We start from the raw sequence: 23,692 nt of genomic DNA, 5'->3' as shown, positions 1-23,692 counted from the left end.
ACAAGATTTTACCATGATGTCGAATTCAACAATATCCTACCATGGTGTCAAGTTCAACTAGATCTTACCATGGTGTCTAGTTCAACAAGATTTTACCATGATGTCGAATTCAACATTATCCTACCATGGTGTCAAGCTCAACTAGATCTTACCATGGTGTCGAATTCAACAAGATCCTACCATGGTGACTAGTTCAACTAGATCTTATCATGGTGTCTAGTTCAACAAGATCCTACCATGGTGTCTAGTTCAACTAGATCTTACCATGGTGTCTAGTTCAACAAGATCCTACCATGGTGTCTAGTTCAACAAGATCCTACCATGGTGTCTAGTTCAACAAGATCCTACCATGGTGACTAGTTCAACAAGATTTTACCATGATGTCGAATTCGACAATATCCTACCATGGTGTCAAGTTCAACTAGATTTTACCATGATGTCGAATTCAACAATATCCTACCATGGTGTCAAGTTCAACTAGATCTTACCATGGTGTCTAGTTCAACAAGATTTTACCATGATGTCGAATTCAAAATTATCCTACCATGGTGTCAAGCTCAACTAGATCTTACCATGGTGTCGAATTCAACAAGATCCTACCATGGTTTCTAGTTCAACTAGATCTTACCATGGTGTCTAGTTCAACAAGATTTCACCATGATGTCGAATTCAACAATATCCTACCATGGTGTCTAGTTCAACAAGATCCTACCATGGTGTCTAGTTCAACTAGATGTTACCATGATGTCTAGTTCAACAAGATCCTACCATGGTGACTAGTTCAACAAGATCCTACCATGGTGTCTAGTTCAACAAGATCCTACCATGGTGTCTAGTTCAACTAGATCCTACCATGGTGTCTAGTTCAACAAGATCCTACCATGGTGTCTAGTTCAACAATATCCTACCACGGTGTCTAGTTCAACAATATCCTACCATGGTGTCTAGTTCAACTATAGATCCTACCATGGTGTCTAGTTCAACAAGATCCTACCATGGTGTCTAGTTCAACTAGATTTTACCATGATGTCTAGTTCAACAATATCCTACCATGGTGTCTAGTTCAACAAGATCCTACCATGGTGTCTAGTTCAACAAGATTTTACCATGGTGTCTAGTTCAACAAGATCCTACCATGGTGTCTAGTTCAACGTAGAATGTATGCACACATGACTGTAAGTCGCTTTGGATAAAAGCGTCTGCTAAATGGCATATATTATTATTATTATTATAACTAGATTTTACCATGGTGTCTAGTTCAACGAGATCCTACCATGGTGTCTAGTTCAACAATATCCTACCATGGTGTCTAGTTCAACAAGATCCTACCATGGTGTCTAGTTCAACAAGATCCTACCATGGTGTCTAGTTCAACAAGATCCTACCATGGTGTCTAGTTCAACAAGATCCTACCATGGTGTCTAGTTCAACAAGATCCTACCATGGTGTCTAGTTCAACAAGATCCTAGCATGGTGACTAGTTCAACAAGATCCTACCATGGTGTCTAGTTCCACAAGATCTTACCATGGTGACTAGTTCAACAAGATCCTGCCATGGTGACTAGTTCAACAAGATCCTACCATGGTGTCGAGTTGAACAAGATCCTACCATGGTGACTAGTTCAACAAGATCCTACCATGGTGTCTAGTTCAACAAGATCCTACCATGGTGACTAGTTCAATAAGATCCGACCATGGTGTCTAGTTCAACTAGATCTTACCATGGTGTCAAGTTCAACTAGATCTTACCATGGTGTCTAGTTCAACTAGATCCTGCCATGGTGTCTAGTTCAACAAGATCCTACCATGATGTCGAATTCAACAAGATCCTACCATGGTGACTAGTTCAACAAGATTTTACCATGATGTCGAATTCGACATTATCCTACCATGGTGTCAAGTTCAACTAGATTTTACCATGATGTCGAATTCAACAAGATCCTACCATGATGTCAAATTCAACAATATCCTACCATGATGTCGAATTCAACAAGATCCTACCATGGTGACTAGTTCAACAAGATTTTACCATGATGTCGAATTCAACAATATCCTACCATGGTGTCAAGTTCAACTAGATCTTACCATGGTGTCTAGTTCAACAAGATTTTACCATGATGTCGAATTCAACATTATCCTACCATGGTGTCAAGCTCAACTAGATCTTACCATGGTGTCGAATTCAACAAGATCCTACCATGGTGACTAGTTCAACTAGATCTTACCATGGTGTCTAGTTCAACAAGATCCTACCATGGTGTCTAGTTCAACTAGATCTTACCATGGTGTCTAGTTCAACAAGATCCTACCATGGTGTCTAGTTCAACAAGATCCTACCATGGTGTCTAGTTCAACAAGATCCTACCATGGTGACTAGTTCAACAAGATTTTACCATGATGTCGAATTCGACAATATCCTACCATGGTGTCAAGTTCAACTAGATTTTACCATGATGTCGAATTCAACAATATCCTACCATGGTGTCAAGTTCAACTAGATCTTACCATGGTGTCTAGTTCAACAAGATTTTACCATGATGTCGAATTCAAAATTATCCTACCATGGTGTCAAGCTCAACTAGATCTTACCATGGTGTCGAATTCAACAAGATCCTACCATGGTTTCTAGTTCAACTAGATCTTACCATGGTGTCTAGTTCAACAAGATTTCACCATGATGTCGAATTCAACAATATCCTACCATGGTGTCTAGTTCAACAAGATCCTACCATGGTGTCTAGTTCAACTAGATGTTACCATGATGTCTAGTTCAACAAGATCCTACCATGGTGACTAGTTCAACAAGATCCTACCATGGTGTCTAGTTCAACAAGATCCTACCATGGTGTCTAGTTCAACTAGATCCTACCATGGTGTCTAGTTCAACAAGATCCTACCATGGTGTCTAGTTCAACAATATCCTACCACGGTGTCTAGTTCAACAATATCCTACCATGGTGTCTAGTTCAACTAGATCCTACCATGGTGTCTAGTTCAACAAGATCCTACCATGGTGTCTAGTTCAACTAGATTTTACCATGATGTCTAGTTCAACAATATCCTACCATGGTGTCTAGTTCAACAAGATCCTACCATGGTGTCTAGTTCAACAAGATTTTACCATGGTGTCTAGTTCAACAAGATCCTACCATGGTGTCTAGTTCAACGTAGAATGTATGCACACATGACTGTAAGTCGCTTTGGATAAAAGCGTCTGCTAAATGGCATATATTATTATTATTATTATAACTAGATTTTACCATGGTGTCTAGTTCAACGAGATCCTACCATGGTGTCTAGTTCAACAATATCCTACCATGGTGTCTAGTTCAACTAGATTTTACCATGGTGTCTAGTTCAACAAGATCCTACCATGGTGTCTAGTTCAACGTAGAATGTATGCACACATGACTGTAAGTCGCTTTGGATAAAAGCGTCTGCTAAATGGCATATATTATTATTATTATTATAACTAGATTTTACCATGGTGTCTAGTTCAACTAGATGTTACCATGATGTCTAGTTCAACAAGATCCTACCATGGTGACTAGTTCAACAAGATCCTACCATGGTGTCTAGTTCAACAAGATCCTACCATGGTGTCTAGTTCAACTAGATCCTACCATGGTGTCTAGTTCAACAAGATCCTACCATGGTGTCTAGTTCAACAATATCCTACCATGGTGTCTAGTTCAACTAGATCCTACCATGGTGTCTAGTTCAACAAGATCCTACCATGGTGTCTAGTTCAACTAGATTTTACCATGATGTCTAGTTCAACAATATCCTACCATGGTGTCTAGTTCAACAAGATCCTACCATGGGGTCTAGTTCAACTAGATTTTACCATGATGTCTAGTTCAACAATATCCTACCATGGTGTCTAGTTCAACAAGATCCTACCATGGTGTCTAGTTCAACAAGATTTTACCATGGTGTCTAGTTCAACAAGATCCTACCATGGTGTCTAGTTCAACGTAGAATGTATGCACACATGACTGTAAGTCGCTTTGGATAAAAGCGTCTGCTAAATGGCATATATTATTATTATTATTATAACTAGATTTTACCATGGTGTCTAGTTCAACGAGATCTTACCATGGTGTCTAGTTCAACAAGATCCTACCATGGTGTCTAGTTCAACTAGATCCTGCCATGGTGACTAGTTCAACAATATCCTACCATGATGTCGAATTCAACTAGATCCTACCATTTTGCAGCACCACTCCGTCTTATTTGTTGTAGTGTGCGCTCGTAGCTCCAGTGTTCCTCACACTATCGGTCCGTCTATATAGAACAGCAGAGGGATAATATCTTCTCCTTGCATCCCATCACTCTCACTCTGTCATCAATATGGTGTTGTGTTGGGGATGTCTCCTTTCTCTAGCAGCTTTGTGTGTGTCAGATCACCGACTGTGTAGAAACGGACCTGAAGCCAAGCACGATACACAGTGTAGAGGACAGATGTTGCCTGTTTGGAGGACAGCATGGTCTTAAAGCTCACAGCGTTTCGGGTCTGAAGGTAGAAAGCAACGACAGGTTCCTCTCTGTAACCAATAAGGACACTGGAATACAGAGCAGCTCCACAATAACCGCGCAAGTGCGAGCAACAGTGGCTTATTCAATCCATGGTGCTGAATTGAATGAAACGGCCGTTGTGTCGGATCCTAGATACTTCACTTTGGATGCGTGCTGGTTGTCCGTAGTTCTGAATGACACATTAACTTATTCCAATTAATGAAGGAGAATAATTATCTCCCTGCCGGGTATATTGACATCAATGTGCAGAGTGATTGTGAGAGCACTGGATCGTAAAATTCCACTCTGGGTTGTTTCAGCATTATAATCTTCTGAAAATAATAACCCTAACCCTGAATGGTCCTGAGAGACAATATATGTCCTATGGAACCTGGCTAACAGTCCCTATATAGAGCCCTATGGAACCTGGCTAACAATCCCTATATAGAGCCCTATGGAACCTGGCTAACAATCCCTATATAGAGCCCTATGGAACCTGGCTAACAATCCCTATATAGAGCCCTATGGAACCTGGCTAACAATCCCTATATAGAGCCCTATGGAACCTGGCTAACAATCCCTATATAGAGCCCTATGGAACCTGGCTAACAATCCCTATATAGAGCCCTATGGAACCTAGTTAACAGTCCCTATATAGAGCCCTATGGAAGCTGGTCAACAGTCCCTATATAATATAGAGCCCTATGGAAGCTGGTCAACAGTCCCTATATAATATAGAGCCATATGGAAGCTGGTCAACAGTCCATATATAATATAGAGCCCTATGGAACCTGGTCAACAGTCCCTATATAGAGCCCTATGGAAGCTGGTCAACAGTCCCTATATAGAGCCCTATGGAACCTGGCTAACAATCCCTATATAGAGCCCTATGGAACCTGGCTAACAATCCCTATATAGAGCCCTATGGAACCTGGTCAACAGTCCCTATATAGAGCCCTATGGAACCTGGCTAACAGTCCCTATATAGAGCCCTATGGAAGCTGGTCAACAGTCCCTATATAGAGCCCTATGGAAGCTGGTCAACAGTCCCTATATAGAGCCCAATGGGAAGCTGGTCAACAGTCCCTATATAGAGCCCTATGGAACCTGGTCAACAGTCCCTATATAGAGCCCTATGGAACCTGGTCAACAGTCCCTATATAGAGCCCTATGGAAGCTGGTCAACAGTCCCTATATAATATAGAGCCCTATGGAACCTGGTTAACAGTCCCTATATAGAGCCCTATGGAAGCTGGTCAACAGTCCCTATATAGAGCCCTATGGAACCTGGGCAACAGTCCCTATATAGAGCCCTATGGAACCTGGGCAACAGTCCCTATATAATATAGAGCCCTATGGAACCTGGTTAACAGTCCCTATATAGAGCCCTATGGAAGCTGGTCAACAGTCCCGATATAGAGCCCAATGGAACCTGGGCAACAGTCCCTATATAGAGCCCTATGGAACCTGGGCAACAGTCCCTATATAGAGCCCTATGGAACCTGGTTAACAGTCCCTATATAGAGCCCTATGGAACCTGGTTAACAGTCCCTATTTAGAGCACTATGGAAGCTGGTCAACAGTCCCTATATAATATAGAGCCCTATGGAACCTGGCTAACAGTCCCTATATAGAGCCCTATGGAACCTGGCCTATATAGAGCCCTATGGAAGCTGGTCAACAGTCCCTATATAGAGCCCTATGGAACCTGGTCAACAGTCCCTATTCAGAGCCCTATGGGACCTGGTCAACAATCCCTATATAGAGCCCTATGGAAGCTGGTCAACAGTCCCTATATAGAGTCCTATGGAACCTGGTCAAAAGTCCCTATTTAGAGCCCTATGGAAGCTGGTCAACAGTCCCTATATAATATAGAGCCCTATGGAACCTGGCTAACAGTCCCTATATAGAGCCCTATGGAAGCTGGTCAACAGACCCTATATAGAGCCCTATGGAACCTGGTCAACAGTCCCTATTCAGAGCCCTATGGGACCTGGTCAACAGTCCCTATATAGAGCCCTATGGAAGCTGGTCAACAGTCCCTATATAGAGCCCTATGGGACCTGGTCAACAGTCCCTATATAGAGCCCTATGGAACCTGGTCAACAGTCCCTATATAGAGCCATATGGAAGCTGGTCAACAGTCCCTATATAATATAGAGCCCTATGGAACCTGGTTATCAGTCCCATATAAAGCCCTATGGAACCTGGGCAAGCCCTATGGAACCTGGGCAACAGTCCCTATATGGAACCTGAGCCCTATGGAACCTGGTCAACAGTCCCTATATAGAGCCATATGGAACCTGGTCAACAGTCCCTATATAGAGCCCTATGGAACCTGGTCAACAGTCCCTATATAGAGCCCTATGGAACCTGGGCAACAGTCCCTATATAGAGCCCTATGGAACCTGGTCAACAGTCCCTATATAGAGCCCTATGGAAGCTGGTCAACAATCCCTATATAGAGCCCTATGGAAGCTGGTCAACAGTCCCAAAATAGAGTCCTATGGAACCTGGTCAACAGTCCCTATATAGAGCCCTATGGAACCTGGTCAACAAGTCCCTATATAGAGCCCTATGGAAGCTGGTCAACAGTCCCTATATAGAGCCCTATGGAAGCTGGGCAACAGTCCCTATATAGAGCCCTATGGAACCTGGGCAACAGTCCCTATATAGAGCCCTATGGAACCTGGGCAACAGTCCCAGTCCCTATATAATATAGAGCCCTATGGAACCTGGTCAGTCCCTATATAGAGCCCTATGGAAGCTGGTCAACAGTCCCTATATAGAGCCCTATGGAACCTGGTCAACAGTCTGGAACCTGGTATCAGTCCCTATATAAAGCCCTATGGAACCTGGTTAACAGTCCCTATATAGAGCCCTATGGAAGCTGGTCAACAGTCCCTATATAGAGCCCTATGGAACCTGGGCAACAGTCCCTATATAGAGCCCTATGGAACCTGGTTAACAGTCCCTATATAGAGCCCTATGGAACCTGGTTAACAGTCCCTATTTAGAGCACTATGGAAGCTGGTCAACAGTCCCTATATAATATAGAGCCCTATGGAACCTGGCTAACAGTCCCTATATAGAGCCCTATGGAAGCTGGTCAACAGTCCCTATATAGAGCCCTATGGAACCTGGTCAACAGTCCCTATTCAGAGCCCTATGGGACCTGGTCAACAATCCCTATATAGAGCCCTATGGAAGCTGGTCAACAGTCCCTATATAGAGTCCTATGGAACCTGGTCAAAAGTCCCTATTTAGAGCCCTATGGAACCTGGTCAAAAGTCCCTATTTAGAGCCCTATGGAAGCTGGTCAACAGTCCCTATATAATATAGAGCCCTATGGAACCTGGCTAACAGTCCCTATATAGAGCCCTATGGAAGCTGGTCAACAGACCCTATATAGAGCCCTATGGAACCTGGTCAACAGTCCCTATTCAGAGCCCTATGGGACCTGGTCAACAGTCCCTATATAGAGCCCTATGGAAGCTGGTCAACAGTCCCTATATAGAGCCCTATGGGACCTGGTCAACAGTCCCTATATAGAGCCCTATGGGACCTGGTCAACAGTCCCTATATAGAGCTATATGGAAGCTGGTCAACAGTCCCTATATAATATAGAGCCCTATGGAACCTGGTTATCAGTCCCTATATAAAGCCCTATGGATCCTGGGCAACAGTCCCTATATAGAGCCCTATGGAACCTGGTCAACAGTCCCTATATAGAGCCCTATGGAACCTGGTCAAAAGTCCCTATATAGAGCCCTATGGAACCTGGTCAACAGTCCCTATATAGAGCCCTATGGAACCTGGGCAACAGTCCCTATATAGAGCCCTATGGAACCTGGTCAACAGTCCCTATATAGAGCCCTATGGAAGCTGGTCAACAATCCCTATATAGAGCCCTATGGAAGCTGGTCAACAGTCCCAAAATAGAGTCCTATGGAACCTGGTCCCTAACAGTCCAAGTCCCTATATAGAGCCCTATGGAACCTGGTCAACAGTCCCTATATAGAGCCCTATGGAAGCTGGTCAACAGTCCCTATATAGAGCCCTATGGAACCTGGTCAACAGTCCCTATATAGAGCCCTATGGAACCTGGTCAACAGTCCCTATATATGGAACCTGGTCAACAGTCCCTAGAGCCCTATGGAACCTGGTTAACAGTCCCTATTTAGAGCCCTATGGAAGCTGGTCAACAGTCCCTATATAATATAGAGCCCTATGGAACCTGGTTATCAGTCCCTATATAAAGCCCTATGGAACCTGGGCAACAGTCCCTATATAGAGCCCTATGGAAGCTGGTCAACAGTCCCTATATAATATAGAGCCCTATGGAACCTGGTCAACAGTCCCTATATAGAGCCCTATGGAACCTGGTCAACAGTCCCTATATAGAGCCCTATGGAAGCTGGTCAACAATCCCTATATAGAACCCTATGGAAGCTGGTCAACAGTCCCAAAATAGAGTCCTATGGAACCTGGTCAACAGTCCCTATATAGAGCCCTATGGAACCTGGTCAACAAGTCCCTATATAGAGCCCTATGGAAGCTGGTCAACAGTCCCTATATAGAGCCCTATGGAACCTGGTTAACAGTCCCTATTTAGAGCACTATGGAAGCTGGTCAACAGTCCCTATATAATATAGAGCCCTATGGAACCTGGCTAACAGTCCCTATATAGAGCCCTATGGAAGCTGGTCAACAGTCCCTATATAGAGCCCTATGGAAGCTGGTCAACAGTCCCTATTCAGAGCCCTATGGGACCTGGTCAACAATCCCTATATAGAGCCCTATGGAAGCTGGTCAACAGTCCCTATATAGAGTCCTATGGAACCTGGTCAAAAGTCCCTATTTAGAGCCCTATGGAAGCTGGTCAACAGTCCCTATATAATATAGAGCCCTATGGAACCTGGCTAACAGTCCCTATATAGAGCCCTATGGAAGCTGGTCAACAGACCCTATATAGAGCCCTATGGAACCTGGTCAACAGTCCCTATTCAGAGCCCTATGGGACCTGGTCAACAGTCCCTATATAGAGCCCTATGGAAGCTGGTCAACAGTCCCTATATAGAGCCCTATGGGACCTGGTCAACAGTCCCTATATAGAGCCCTATGGAACCTGGTCAACAGTCCCTATATAGAGCCATATGGAAGCTGGTCAACAGTCCCTATATAATATAGAGCCCTATGGAACCTGGTTATCAGTCCCTATATAAAGCCCTATGGAACCTGGGCAACAGTCCCTATATAGAGCCCTATGGAACCTGGTCAACAGTCCCTATATAGAGCCATATGGAACCTGGTCAACAGTCCCTATATAGAGCCCTATGGAACCTGGTCAACAGTCCCTATATAGAGCCCTATGGAACCTGGGCAACAGTCCCTGTATAGAGCCCTATGGAACCTGGTCAACAGTCCCTATATAGAGCCCTATGGAAGCTGGTCAACAATCCCTATATAGAGCCCTATGGAAGCTGGTCAACAGTCCCAAAATAGAGTCCTATGGAACCTGGTCAACAGTCCCTATATAGAGCCCTATGGAACCTGGTCAACAAGTCCCTATATAGAGCCCTATGGAAGCTGGTCAACAGTCCCTATATAGAGCCCTATGGAAGCTGGTCAACAGTCCCTATATAGAGCCCTATGGAACCTGGGCAACAGTCCCTATATAGAGCCCTATGGAACCTGGGCAACAGTCCCTATATAATATAGAGCCCTATGGAACCTGGTTAACAGTCCCTATATAGAGCCCTATGGAAGCTGGTCAACAGTCCCTATATAGAGCCCTATGGAACCTGGGCAACAGTCCCTATATAGAGCCCTATGGAACCTGGGCAACAGTCCCTATATAGAGCCCTATGGAACCTGGTTAACAGTCCCTATATAGAGCCCTATGGAACCTGGTTAACAGTCCCTATTTAGAGCACTATGGAAGCTGGTCAACAGTCCCTATATAATATAGAGCCCTATGGAACCTGGCTAACAGTCCCTATATAGAGCCCTATGGAAGCTGGTCAACAGTCCCTATATAGAGCCCTATGGAACCTGGTCAACAGTCCCTATTCAGAGCCCTATGGGACCTGGTCAACAATCCCTATATAGAGCCCTATGGAAGCTGGTCAACAGTCCCTATATAGAGTCCTATGGAACCTGGTCAAAAGTCCCTATTTAGAGCCCTATGGAAGCTGGTCAACAGTCCCTATATAATATAGAGCCCTATGGAACCTGGCTAACAGTCCCTATATAGAGCCCTATGGAAGCTGGTCAACAGACCCTATATAGAGCCCTATGGAACCTGGTCAACAGTCCCTATTCAGAGCCCTATGGACCAGTCCCTATATAGAGCCCTATGGGACCTGGTCAACAGTCCCTATATAGAGCCCTATGGAAGCTGGTCAACAGTCCCTATATAGAGCCCTATGGGACCTGGTCAACAGTCCCTATATAGAGCCCTATGGGACCTGGTCAACAGTCCCTATATAGAGCCCTATGGGACCTGGTCAACAGTCCCTATATAGAGCTATATGGAAGCTGGTCAACAGTCCCTATATAATATAGAGCCCTATGGAACCTGGTTATCAGTCCCTATATAAAGCCCTATGGAACCTGGGCAACAGTCCCTATATAGAGCCCTATGGAACCTGGTCAACAGTCCCTATATAGAGCCCTATGGAACCTGGTCAAAAGTCCCTATATAGAGCCCTATGGAACCTGGTCAACAGTCCCTATATAGAGCCCTATGGAACCTGGGCAACAGTCCCTATATAGAGCCCTATGGAACCTGGTCAACAGTCCCTATATAGAGCCCTATGGAAGCTGGTCAACAATCCCTATATAGAGCCCTATGGAAGCTGGTCAACAGTCCCAAAATAGAGTCCTATGGAACCTGGTCAACAGTCCCTATATAGAGCCCTATGGAACCTGGTCAACAAGTCCCTATATAGAGCCCTATGGAAGCTGGTCAACAGTCCCTATATAGAGCCCTATGGAACCTGGTTAACAGTCCCTATATAGAGCCCTATGGAAGCTGGTCAACAGTCCCTATATAGAGCCCTATGGAACCTGTTAACAGTCCCTATATAGAGCCCTATGGAACCTGGTTAACAGTCCCTATTTAGAGCCCTATGGAAGCTGGTCAACAGTCCCTATATAATATAGAGCCCTATGGAACCTGGTTATCAGTCCCTATATAAAGCCCTATGGAACCTGGGCAACAGTCCCTATATAGAGCCCTATGGAAGCTGGTCAACAGTCCCTATATAATATAGAGCCCTATGGAACCTGGTCAACAGTCCCTATATAGAGCCCTATGGAACCTGGTCAACAGTCCCTATATAGAGCCCTATGGAAGCTGGTCAACAATCCCTATATAGAACCCTATGGAAGCTGGTCAACAGTCCCAAAATAGAGTCCTATGGAACCTGGTCAACAGTCCCTATATAGAGCCCTATGGAACCTGGTCAACAAGTCCCTATATAGAGCCCTATGGAAGCTGGTCAACAGTCCCTATATAGAGCCCTATGGAACCTGGTTAACAGTCCCTATATAGAGCCCTATGGAAGCTGGTCAACAGTCCCTATATAGAGCCCTATGGAACCTGTTAACAGTCCCTATATAGAGCCCTATGGAACCTGGTCAACAGTCCCTATTTAGAGCCCTATGGAAGCTGGTCAACAGTCCCTATATAATATAGAGCCCTATGGAAGCTGGTTATCAGTCCCTATATAGAGCCCTATGGAAGCTGGTCAACAGTCCCTATATAATATAAAGCCCTATGGAACCTGGTCAACAGTCGCTATATAGAGCCCTATGGAAGCTGGTCAACAGTCCCTATATAGAGTCCTATGGAACCTGGTCAACAGTCCCTATATAGAGCCCTATGGAACCTGGTCAACAGTCCCTATATAGAGCCCTATGGAACCTAGTCAACAGTCCCTATATAGAGCCCTATGGAAGCTGGTCAACAGTCCCTATATAGAGCCCTATGGAACCTGGTCAACAGTCCCTATATAGAGCCCTATGGAACCTGGTCAACAGTCCCTATATAGAGCCCTATGGAACCTGGTCAATAGTCCCTATATAGAGCCCTATGGAACCTGGTCAATAGTCCCTATATAGAGCCCTATGGAACCTGGTCAATAGTCCCTATATAGAGCCCTATGGAACATGGTCAATAGTCCCTATATAGAGCCCTATGGAACCTGGTCAATAGTCCCTATATAGAGCCCTATGGAACCTGGTCAACAGTCCCTATATAGAGCCCTATGGAACCTGGTCAATAGTCCCTATATAGAGCCCTATGGAACCTGGTCAACAGTCCCTATATAGAGCCCTATGGAACCTGGTCAACAGTCCCTATATAGAGCCCTATGGAACCTGGTTAACAGTCCCTATTTAGAGCCCTGTGGAAGCTGGTCAACAGTCCCTATATAATATAGAGCTCTATGGAACCTGGCTAACAGTCCCTATATAGAGCCCTATGGAAGCTGGTCAACAGTCCCTATATAGAGCCCTATGGAACATGGTCAATAGTCCCTATATAGAGCCCTATGGAACCTGGTCAATAGTCCCTATATAGAGCCCTATGGAACCTGGTCAACAGTCCCTATATAGAGCCCTATGGAACCTGGTCAATAGTCCCTATATAGAGCCCTATGGAACCTGGTCAACAGTCCCTATATAGAGCCCTATGGAACCTGGTCAACAGTCCCTATATAGAGCCCTATGGAACCTGGTTAACAGTCCCTATTTAGAGCCCTATGGAAGCTGGTCAACAGTCCCTATATAATATAGAGCTCTATGGAACCTGGCTAACAGTCCCTATATAGAGCCCTATGGAAGCTGGTCAACAGTCCCTATATAGAGCCCTATGGAACTCATCATTCTATTCTTGTTCTGAGAAAGGAAGGCTATTCCATGCGAGAACAGCGCTGTGTACTACTCCCTTCACAAAACAGTGCAAACTGGCTAACCAGAATAGAAAGAAGAGTGGGAGGCCCCGGTGCACAACAGAGCAAGAGGACAAGTACATAAGAGTGTCTAGTTTGAGAAACAGACGCCTCACAAGTCATCAAATGGCAGCTTCATTAAATAGTACCCACAAAACACCAGTCTCAATGTCAACAGTGAAGAGGTGACTCCAGGATGCTGGCCTTCTAGGCAGAGTTCCTCTGTCCAGTCTCAACGTCAACAGTGAAGAGGTGACTGAAGGATGCTGGCCTTCTAGGCAGAGTTCCTCTGTCCAGTCTCAACGTCAACAGTGAAGAGGTGACTCCGGGATGCTGACCTTCTAGGCAGAGTTCCTCTGTCCAGTCTCAACGTCAACAGTGAAGAAGTGACTCCGGGATGATGGCCTTCTAGGCAGAGTTCCTCTGTCCAGTCTCAACGTCAACAGTGAAGATGTGACTCCAGGATGCTGACCTTCTAGGCAGAGTTCCTCTGTCCAGTCTTAACGTCAACAGTGAAGATGTGACTCCAGGATGCTGACCTTCTAGGCAGAGTTCCTCTGTCCAGTCTCAACGTTAACAGTGAAGAGGCCACTCCGGGATGCTGACCTTCGAGGCAGAGTTCCTCTGTCCAGTGTCCGTGTTCTTTTGCCCATCTTAATCTTTTATTTTTATTGGCCAGTCTGAGATATGGCTTTTTCTTTGCAATTCTGCCTAGAAGGCCAGCCTCCCGGTATCACCTCTTTACTGTTGAAGTTGAAACTGGGGTTTTGCGGGTACTATTGAACTATTTAATGAGGCTGCCAGTTGAGGACTTGTGAGGCGTCTGTACAACACACAACATCAACATCAGCAACAACCGTGTAAACAATTTGGATATTAATGAAGGCATTCGCAGCTCCAGTATTTCTAATGAGGCGGATGGCGGAGGCAGACTAGTCAGTAACCTAGATCAGATACAGAGGTAGAGAGGGTGGAGAACCTTGATCAGATAGAGACGTAGGGAGGGTGGAGAACCTTGATCAGATAGAGACATAGCGAGGGTGGAGAACCTTGATCAGATAGAGACGTAGGGAGGGTGGAGAACCTTGATCAGATAGAGACGTAGGTAGGGTGGAGAACCTTGATCAGATAGAGACGTAGGGAGGGTGGAGAACCTTGATCAGATAGAGACATAGGGAGTGTGGAGAACCTTGATCAGATAGAGACATAGGGAGGGTGGAGAACCTTGATCAGATAGAGACATAGGGAGTGTGGAGAACCTTGATCAGATAGAGACATAGGGAGTGTGGAGAACCTTGATCAGATACAGAGGTCGGGAGTGTGGAGAACCTTGATCAGATAGAGACATAGGGAGTGTGGAGAACCTTGATCAGATAGAGACATAGGGAGGGTGGAGAACCTTGATCAGATAGAGACATAGGGAGTGTGGAGAACCTTGATCAGATAGAGACATAGGGAGTGTGGAGAACCTTGATCAGATACAGAGGTCGGGAGTGTGGAGAACCTTGATCAGATAGAGACATAGGGAGTGTGGAGAACCTTGATCAGATAGAGACGTAGGGAGGGTGGAGAACCTTGATCAGATAGAGACATAGGGAGTGTGGAGAACCTTGATCAGATAGAGACATAGGGAGGGTGGAGAACCTTGATCAGACAGAGACATAGGGAGTGTGGAGAACCTTGATCAGATAGAGACATAGGGAGTGTGGAGAACCTTGATCAGATACAGAGGTCGGGAGCGTGGAGAACCTGTGTGTGCGTGTGCGTGTGTGTGTGCATGTCTGTGTGTGTGTGCGTGTGCGTGTGCGTGTGCGTGTGCGTGTGTGTGTGTGTGTGTGTGTGTGTGTATAGAAAACCGTAATAGTGTTTATAGCATAATAGAAATACAGCGTATTCTATTGAAACAAGGACAAGTGTTTTTTATTCTGATATTCTATTGAGACAAGTGTTTGTTATTCTGATATTCCATTGAGACAAGTGTTTGTTATTCTGATATTCTATTGAGACAAGTGTTTGTTATTCTGATATTCTATTGAGACAAGTGTTTGTTATTCTGATATTCTATTGAGACAAGTGTTTGTTATTCTGATATTCTATTGAGACAAGTGTTTGTTATTCTGATATTCTATTGAGACAAGTGTTTGTTATTCTGATATTCTATTGACACAAGTGTTTGTTATTCTGATAATCTATTGAGACAAGGATAAGTGTTTGTTATTCTGATATTCTATTGAGACAAGTGTTTGTTATTCTGATAATCTATTGAGACAAGGACAAGTGTTTGTTATTCTGATATTCTATTGAGACAAGGATAAGTGTTTGTTATTCTGATATTCTATTGAGACAAGTGTTTGTTATTCTGATAATCTATTGAGACAAGGACAAGTGTTTGTTATTCTGATATTCTATTGAGACAAGGATACGTGTTTGTTATTCTGATATTCTATTGAGACAAGTGTTTGTTATTCTGATATTCTATTGAGACAAGTGTTTGTTATTCTGATAATCTATTGAGACAAGGACAAGTGTTTGTTATTCTGATATTCTATTGAGACAAGTGTTTGTTATTCTGATATGCTGTTGCGACAAGGACAAGTGTTTGTTATTCTGATATTCTATTGAAACAAGGACAAGTGTTTGTTATTCTGATATTCCATTGAGACAAGTGTTTGTTATTCTGATATTCTATTGAGACAAGTGTTTGTTATTCTGATATTCTATTGAGACAAGTGTTTGTTATTCTGATATTCTATTGACACAAGTGTTTGTTATTCTGATAATCTATTGAGACAAGGATAAGTGTTTGTTATTCTGATATTCTATTGAGACAAGTGTTTGTTATTCTGATAATCTATTGAGACAAGGACAAGTGTTTGTTATTCTGACATTCTATTGAGACAAGGATAAGTGTTTGTTATTCTGATATTCTATTGAGACAAGTGTTTGTTATTCTGATAATCTATTGAGACAAGGACAAGTGTTTGTTATTCTGATATTCTATTGAGACAAGTGTTTGTTATTCTGATATGCTGTTGCGACAAGGACAAGTGTTTGTTATTCTGATATTCTATTGAAACAAGGACAAGTGTTTTTTATTTCCTGAAGGATTACTTCCTGGAGGCTCAGGCGATCGTCATGCGGTTGCTGTTTGGTTCATTCAGATCATTGATACTTTGAGCCCCAGGTTGGTAACTGTTCAAATCCTCTAGCATCTTCTCAGGCAACATGTATCTATATGAATATATATATGTATCAACATATATCTAAATGAATATATATCTATATGAATATATTTCTATGTGAAAATATATCTATATGAATATATATCTATTTGAAGTAAATAAAAATAGCAAAGATGGGAGGATGAGAACATGGAGTGGAGGCGGGGTAAACAATAACAACACCATGCCAATGGTAAACATCAACACCATGCCAATGGTAAACATCAACACCATGCCAATGGTAAACATCAACACCATGCCAATGGTAAACAATAACAACACCATGCCAATGGTAAACATCAACACCATGCCAATGGTAAACATCAACACCATGCCAATGGTAAACAATAACAACACCATGCCAATGGTAAACAATAACAACACCATGCCAGTGGTAAACATCAACACCATGCCAATGGTAAACATCAACACCATGCCAATGGTAAACAATAACAACACCATGCCAATGGTAAACATCAACACCATGCCAATGGTAAACATCAACACCATGCCAATGGTAAACAATAACAACACCATGCCAATGGTAAACAATAACAACACCATGCCAATGGTAAACATCAACACCATGCCAATGGTAAACAATAACAACACCATGCCAATGGTAAACAATAACAACACCATGCCAGTGGTAAACATCAACACCATGCCAATGGTAAACAATAACAACACCATGCCAATGGTAAACATCAACACCATGCCAATGGTAAACAATAACAACACCATGTCAATGGTAAACATCAACACCATGCCAATGGTAAACATCAACACCATGCCAATGGAACACAATAACAACACCATGCCAATGGAACACCATAACAACACCATGCAAATGGTAAACAATAACAACACCATGCCAATGGTAAACAATAACAACACCATGCCAATGGTAAACATCAACACCATGCCAATGGAACACAATAACAACACCATGCCAATGGTAAACAATAACAACACCATGCCAATGGTAAACAATAACAACACCATGCCAATGGAAAACATCAACACCATGCCAATGGTAAACATCAACACCATGCCAATGGTAAACATCAACACCATGCCAATGGAACACCATAACAACACCATGTCAATGGTAAACATCAACACCATGCCAATGGAACACCATAACAACACCATGCCAATGGAAAACAATAACAACACCATGCCAATGGTAAACAATAACACCATGCCAATGGTAAACAATAACAACACCATGCCAATGGTAAACATCAACACCATGCCAATGGTAAACAATAACAACACCATGCCAATGGAAAACAATAACAACACCATGCCAATGGTACACAATAACACCATGCCAATGGTAAACACCAACACCATGCCAATGGTAAACATCAACACCATGCCAATGGTAAACATCAACACCATGCCAATGGTAAACATCAACACCATGCCAATGGAACACAATAACACCATGCCAATGGTAAACACCAACACCATGCCAATGGTAAACATCAACACCATGCCAATGGTAAACATCAACACCATGCCAATGGTAAACATCAACACCATGCCAATGGTAAACACCAACTGCATGCCAATGGTAAACATCAACACCATGCCAATGGTAAACAATAACAACACCATGCCAGTGGAAAACATCAACACCATGCCAATGGTAAACAATAACAACACCATGCCAATGGAACACAATAACAACACCATGCCAATGGTAAACAATAACAACACCATGCCAATGGTAAACAATAACAACACCATGCCAATGGTAAACATCAACACCATGCCAATGGTAAACATCAACACCATGCCAATGGTAAACAATAACAACACCATGCCAATGGTAAACAATAACAACACCATGCCAATGGTAAACAATAACAACACCATGCCAATGGAACACAATAACAACACCATGCCAATGGTAAACATCAACACCATGCCAATGGAACACAATAACAACACCATGCCAATGGTAAACATCAACACCATGCCAATGGTAAACAATAACAACACCATGCCAATGGAACACAATAACAACACCATGCCAATGGAACACAATAACAACACCATGCCAATGGTAAACATCAACACCATGCCAATGGTAAACAATAACAACACCATGCCAATGGAACACAATAACAACACCATGCCAATGGAACACAATAACAACACCATGCCAATGGAACACAATAACAACACCATGCCAATGGTAAACAATAACAACACCATGCCAATGGTAAACATCAACACCATGCCAATGGTAAACATCAACACCATGCCAATGGTAAACAATAACAACACCATGCCAATGGTAAACAATAACAACACCATGCCAATGGTAAACATCAACACCATGCCAATGGTAAACAATAACAACACCATGCCAATGGTAAACAATAACAACACCATGCCAATGGTAAACAATAACAACACCATGCCAATGGAAAACAATAACAACACCATGCCAATGGTAAACAATAACAACACCATGCCAATGGTAAACAATAACAACACCATGCCAATGGTAAACAATAACAACACCATGCCAATGGTAAACATCAACACCATGCCAATGGTAAACAATAACAACACCATGCCAATGGTAAACAATAACAACACCATGCCAATGGTAAACATCAACACCATGCCAATGGTAAACATCAACACCATGCCAATGGTAAACATCAACACCGTGCCAATGGTAAACAATAACAACACCATGCCAATGGTAAACATCAACACCATGCCAATGGTAAACAATAACAACACCATGCCAATGGAACACAATAACAACACCATGCCAATGGTAAACATCAACACCATGCCAATGGAACACAATAACAACACCATGCCAATGGAACACAATAACAACACCATGCCAATGGAACACAATAACAACACCATGCCAATGGAACACAATAACAACACCATGCCAATGGTAAACATCAACACCATGCCAATGGTAAACATCAACACCATGCCAATGGTAAACAATAACAACACCATGCCAATGGAACACAATAACACCATGCCAATGGTAAACAATAACAACACCATGCCAATGGAACACAATAACAACACCATGCCAATGGTAAACAATAACAACACCATGCCAATGGTAAACAATAACAACACCATGCCAATGGTAAACAATAACAACACCATGCCAATGGTAAACAATAACAACACCATGCCAATGGTAAACATCAACACCATGCCAATGGAACACAATAACAACACCATGCCAATGGTAAACATCAACACCACGCCAATGGTAAACAATAACAACACCATGCCAATGGAACACAATAACAACACCAACACTAATTAGTGTTATGTTTCATATTTCCAAATGGGAGGGAGGTGGAGACTAACTGTCGTGATGAAAGTAAAGCTCTGTTCTGTTTGGTTTTAATGAGGTACACGAGTTATAACAGAGACGTATAGAGAGCTGGGTGGGATCCCGAATGGCAGCCTATTCCATCTATAGGGCCCATAGGGTTCTGGTGAAACTTAGTACACTGTAAAGGGAATAAGATGCAATTTGGGACGTAGGCACAGAAAATACCTTGTAAAACTCTTCTAGGGCGGCAGAGAGTCTACAGTAGTTAATCCAACACCAACACTAATTATGAGATAGAAAAACAGAACTGTGAAACTGTTAAAGTCTGCTCTTCAGGGATCAGCGGTAACCATTATGGAACAGACAGACAGACAGACAGACAGACAGACAGACAGACAGACAGACAGACAGACAGACAGACAGACAGACAGACAGACAGACAGACAGACAGACAGACAGACAGACAGACAGACAGACAGACAGACAGACAGACAGACAGACAGACAGACAGACAGACAGACAGACAGACAGACAGACAGACAGACAGGCAAGCACGCACACACACACAGACACAGACACAGACACACACACACACACACACAGACACACATGGATTTAGTACTGTAGATATGTGGTGGAGTAGGGGCCTGAGGGCACACAGTGTGTTGTAGATATGTGGTGGAGTAGGGGCCTGAGGGCACACAGTGTGTTGTAGATATGTGGTGGAGTAGGGGCCTGAGGGCACACAGTGTGTTGTAGATATGTGGTAGAGGTGGAGTAGGGGCCTGAGGGCACACAGTGTGTTGTAGATATGTGGTGGAGTAGGGGCCTGAGGACACACAGTGTGTTGTAGGTATGTGTTGGAGTAGGGGCCTGAGGACACACTGTGTGTTGTAGATATGTGGTGGAGTAGGGGCCTGAGGGCACACAGTGTGTTGTAGATATGTGGTGGAGTAGTGGCCTGAGGGCACACAGTGTGTTGTAGATATGTGGTGGAGTAGGGGCCTGAGGGCACACAGAGTGTTGTAGATATGTGGTGGAGTAGGGGCCTGAGGGCACACTGTGTGTTGTAGATATGTGGTAGAGGTGGAGTAGGGGCCTGAGGGCACACAGTGTGTTGTAGATATGTGGTGGAGTAGGGGCCTGAGGGCACACAGTGTGTTGTAGATATGTGGTGGAGTAGTGGCCTGAGGGCACACAGTGTGTTGTAGATATGTGGTGGAGTAGGGCCTGAGGGCACACAGTGTGTTGTAGATATGTGGTAGAGGTGGAGTAGGGGCCTGAGGGCACACAGTGTGTTGTAGATATGTGGTAGAGGTGGAGTAGGGGCCTGAGGGCACACAGTGTGTTGTAGATATGTGGTGGAGTAGGGGCCTGAGGGCACACAGTGTGTTGTAGATATGTGGTGGAGTAGTGGCCTGAGGGCACACAGTGTGTTGTAGATATGTGGTGGAGTAGGGCCTGAGGGCACACAGTGTGTTGTAGGTATGTGGTGGAGTAGGGGCCTGAGGGCACACAGTGTGTTGTAGATATGTGGTGGAGTAGGGGCCTGAGGGCACACTGTGTGTTGTAGATATGTGGTGGAGTAGGGGCCTGAGGGCACACAGTGTGTTGTAGATATGTGGTGGAGTAGGGGCCTGAGGGCACACAGTGTGTTGTAGATATGTGGTAGAGGTGGAGTAGGGGGCTGAGGGCAAACAGTGTGTTGTAGATATGTGGTAGAGGTGGAGTAGGGGGCTGAGGGCACACAGTGTGTTGTAGATATGTGGTAGAGGTGGAGTAGGGGCCTGGGGGCACACAGTGTGTTGTAGATATGTGGTGGAGTAGGGGCCTGAGGACACACAGTGTGTTGTAGGTATGTGGTGGAGTAGGGCCTGAGGGCACACAGTGTGTTGTAGGTATGTGGTGGAGTAGGGGCCTGAGGGCACACAGTGTGTTGTAGATATGTGGTGGAGTAGGGGCCTGAGGGCACACTGTGTGTTGTAGATATGTGGTGGAGTAGGGGCCTGAGGGCACACAGTGTGTTGTAGATATGTGGTGGAGTAGGGGCCTGAGGGCACACAGTGTGTTGTAGATATGTGGTAGTGGTGGAGTAGGGGCCTGAGGACACACAGTGTGTTGTAGATATGTGGTGGAGTAGGGGCCTGAGGGCACACTGTGTGTTGTAGATATGTGGTGGAGGAGGGGCCTGAGGGCACACAATGTGTTGTAGATATGTGGTGGAGGAGTAGGGGCCTGAGGGCACACAGTGTGTTGTAGATATGTGATTGTGGTGGAGTAGGGCACACTGTGTGTTGTGAAATCTGTGAATATATTGTAATGTTTTTCAAACTCAGGAAGAGTAGCTGCTGCTTTGGCATCCATAATAATAAATACAAATTCCAACTAACATGTGGCTTGGATTGAGCACATCTAACAAGCAAGCCTGTACTCTAGTAGCCTGGACCCTTGTGCCATCTAGGCCAACTCCTATGGCAAGACAATACAAACAGATCTGGAACCAGGCTAGCTAGCAACACCTCTTTCGTTATCACTAATACAGGGGTTTGGTTTGACCACATCACCCCTACAAGCTGTGAAGATCCAACTATGAGATATGACTTTCTCTCTTTGTCTGTGCGATTCACAAACGGCACACTATTTCCTACCAGAGCCCTGGTCAATGAAGGGCACTATATAAGGAATAGATTGCCATGTGGGACAACATTATTTCCTACCAGAGCCCTGGTCAATGAAGGGCACTATATAAGGAATAGATTGCCATGTGGGACACAGTTTCTCTCTCTCTATCCAGCAGACAGACAGCAGCCGTGAAAGGTCTGAAAGGTCAGTGTTACTGGACAGACATCCACCACACAGCCAATTAAATATCCCAATTAACAAGAACTGGAAACACGATGCAGGCTGGAAGACTGTAAAAGAATCTGGCAACACGATGACTCTGTACCGTAATACCCTGTATATAGCCTCCACATTGACTCTGTACCGGTACCCCCTGTATATAGCCTCCACATTGACTCTGTACCGTAACACCCTGTATATAGCCTCCACATTGACTCTGTACCGTAACACCCTGTATATAGCCTCCACATTGACTCTGTACCAGTACCCCCTGTATATAGCCTCCACATTGACTCTGTACCGTAATACCCTGTATATAGCCTCCAGGCTGGAAGACATGCCAAGGAGACAGAACAGAACAGATTCCAATGCTACGCGAAGGGCTGACCAAGCAGACAGAACAGAACACACTCCAATCACGGAGGAAATCTAAGACGGAATGACTATACAACTGTAAATACATAACGACGGGCCAAGATTCGAACAAATCAAATTGTATTGGTCACGTACACATGTTTAGCAGATGTTATTGCGGGTGTAGCGAAATGCTTGTGTTCCTAGCTCCAACAGTGCAGTAGTATGTAACAATTTACAAAAATACAAACATCTAAAAGTAAAATAATGGAATTGAGAAATATATTAATATTAGGACGAACAATTTTGGAGTGGAATACAGTGTGTATTGCCAGCAGCATTACCACCCTGCATCACCAGCAGCATTACCACTCTGCATCACCAGCAGCATTACCACCCTGCATCACCAGCAGCCCTAATACCAGCAGCATACCACCCTGCATCACCAGCAGCATACC

Source organism: Oncorhynchus gorbuscha, linkage group LG22 (genome assembly GCF_021184085.1).
Source record: "Oncorhynchus gorbuscha isolate QuinsamMale2020 ecotype Even-year linkage group LG22, OgorEven_v1.0, whole genome shotgun sequence".
NCBI lineage: Eukaryota > Metazoa > Chordata > Actinopteri > Salmoniformes > Salmonidae > Oncorhynchus > Oncorhynchus gorbuscha.
The sequence above is the reverse complement of the archived record's forward strand: the minus strand, read 5'-3'. Positions refer to the sequence as shown.